Source organism: Aedes aegypti, chromosome 2 (assembly GCF_002204515.2).
Source record: "Aedes aegypti strain LVP_AGWG chromosome 2, AaegL5.0 Primary Assembly, whole genome shotgun sequence".
Taxonomy (NCBI): Eukaryota; Metazoa; Arthropoda; class Insecta; order Diptera; family Culicidae; genus Aedes; species Aedes aegypti.
Window position 1 is genome coordinate 212,124,543 of NC_035108.1, and position 2,779 is coordinate 212,127,321.

The 2,779-nt window shown below is 37.4% G+C and overlaps 1 long non-coding RNA gene across 1 annotated transcript; it reads left to right on the forward strand.

Moving 5' to 3' along the window:
* The first annotated feature begins 1,591 nt into the window (after window positions 1-1,591).
* Window positions 1,592-2,444, forward strand: LOC110676357. The gene is made up of 2 exons (XR_002500304.1): window positions 1,592-1,820; window positions 1,887-2,444. It is a non-coding gene; the product is annotated as an uncharacterized LOC110676357 (long non-coding RNA).
* The last annotated feature ends 335 nt before the right edge of the window (window positions 2,445-2,779 follow it).

The window sequence follows — 2,779 nt, forward strand, 5'->3', positions numbered from 1 at the left end:
ATGTAACGGAAAGTAACGACCATTGGCTTAATGAGAAAAATGATTTCATCGCAGTAATCCACGGCATGTCAGTGAAAAATAATACCTCCACTATTGGTACACTGTTCCTTTAGTTGCGGTATATTTTTAATTTGTGTTCCTATAGTTGCGGTATCCGTTGTTTTCTTATGGGATCCTCCACTATAGGAACACTTTACCGCAACTATTGGTACAAGCAAGAAAAGTTTTAGCAATTTTAGTGATATTTCATCAGTTTTCAAGCAATTTGAACGATCTTTTCAACTATTCCGCGTATCAACAAGCCAACACGTCGATTGGCAGTGTCGGTTCTGTGGTAAATGTAATAAAATCAGTGAAAACGGCACTACCGCAACTATAGGAACACCCACAACTAAGGGAACAATTACCCTACGTCAAGGTGAGCCGAGATTTCTGCTGTCATGAACTGTCACTGTGAGCCCGGATCTTAAAGACTGGACAAACATGAAAAAGCGCGTAATTTATCAAAACATATTTTTGCATTTAATCCAAGTTGATTACAATCGGTTGAAAATCAATTTCTGCTCGTCCAAAAGCAACGTCACGATAGCACATTTTATTTTGATTGAATATAAAGTATTGAAACACGCATTTTTTACACCTTTCCAATAAAAATGAAAATAAAATGCACAGAAAACTATGGCCCTTTTCCCATGTTTGTCCAGAAAAATCGAGAGTGCACAACAAATGAAAACTAGCGATTTTCCCCAAGCCTGCCTTGATTATCGTTGGGGAGCTGGAGTTATCTCGCAGTTTAGAAAAGTTTTGTTTCATTTTTCGTGTGTAGTATCTGTGCCTCCCTCCCAGGTATATGCCAAAGAATATGATACTGAGGTCATTCAAACAATGTTTATTCTTCATTCTACATCACGAAAATATGTTACGAAAAGAGAATCTCAGTTTTTTGCAACAACACAACGATGTATGTTCGACATGTAGAATCTAACAAAAATAGTCCGGTTGAAAACTCCGTGTAACACCATCGTGACCTTCCCTTGTCAGCCGACAATGTGCACATCATCCGCGAAACATACAAATTTCCTGGATCTAGTGAAAATAGTGCACCGGTCGTTAAAACCGGCTCTCTGCATAGTACCTTGTAGCCTATCTTCAATTACAAAAACGAAAGTCTCTCTTACCAGTATTAGAATCCTCTCTGAAAATCAATTCTCGTCTATGACTTACCATAATTCTAGGAAGTAATACTGATGACGTCTTGTAATCAATGAAAAAGCATTTCTGAATAATATTCCAATCCGATTGCTTTTTCAAGTTATAATATAATTAAATACTTTATTTGAACGTATAATGCTCGTATATAGAACTTAAAATTGAAACTCAATAAACAACAGATCCATTAGCTTTGAACTATTTGCCATGATTACAGTAATATGTCTTTTATCGTCTGTTTTATTTTCGACACTATTTCCGCTCCATATTCAGTACTTCGCCTCATCTCTAAATTTGTTAAAGTTGATCTAAGTGAAGAAACGCGCCGATTGTAACGTCATCGACCATTGTCTTCTTTTTGTTTGCCTTATAGCAGATGGCACTTGGCAGCGGTGGGCTTGTCCTAATCGACAGACTGGTTACAATACTTCATAATTTGAAAATCCACGAACATTCGCGATGTGACAAATTTCGAAATCATATAAATAGATCGATTTCAGCACGGATGCGCAGTTATAAATTTGATTTTGAATCATAAACATCACGATTTAACACTTCGGAAGGCAGTGGTACCATTACTAAGAGAAATGATTTCAAGAAAAGCAATATATGTAAGAACAGAGTGATAAATTACCGTTGATGAGATGAAGTTTTAATCAGTGAAATATTTTCCACAGCTATTCCTGTGCTCCACAGTGTTCATTCAGCACCAAAGCTGCTCTCCAGTACCGACAAATCGGAAAATTCGAAACGATGTACGCCGGAAATCTGTAGATCAATCTGATGATGGACTTCTCACGTCTACTGACTCTACAAAACCAACGACGACATCTGATAGCCATCGTTCATCGTCTGAGAATTCGTTGTCTGAACAAACAACATTACCGACAAAATCATCGACAGTTGTACCCGAGTACGATTACGATACAAAAATCGTTAAACTTGGAGAAATTTTCAAATCCTCAGAAGATGAACATGCAAAAGTTAAACGTGATACCTCGCCCAAAAATTTAGTGGATCCAGGACGGCTTGCTTTCAAATCGGAGTCCGGAGGTGTAGATGACCTTGAGGTAGCTGAGACGCATCTTTTTAGGCCTTTATTCAAGTATCAGTCATTAAATGCGCAACGGCAGCACATAAGGCGGCAGTCTTCAAGCACTACCACCCAAAGAACATAACGGTACGAGTATTTTATCTTTAGATTTAGGCGAATAAATGTTATTTTTATAAACAAATGTTGTGTGTTGCATTTTTCACAGCGAAAGTCTATGTCTCTAAGAGAAAAACAAATTTGATAGGGGAAAGGCACTAATTTTCGACCTGCATGTGCCATGTAATTATGAGCCAATTTTCTGAATTTCATACAAAAATGACCAAAATTATATGAATGGGTCGAAAATTTGTACGCTTCCCCTAGGACTCCATTTCCGTTCCACCTTCATTGAGTTGTGGACTTTGGGGCTACTACCAAGTAAATCCAAAGATCAAAATTAAAAATATCCAAAGCAAAATTTAAGTGCATATTACACTTCCATGCTAACATTGCGTACACAAAATCTTTCTGCAGACG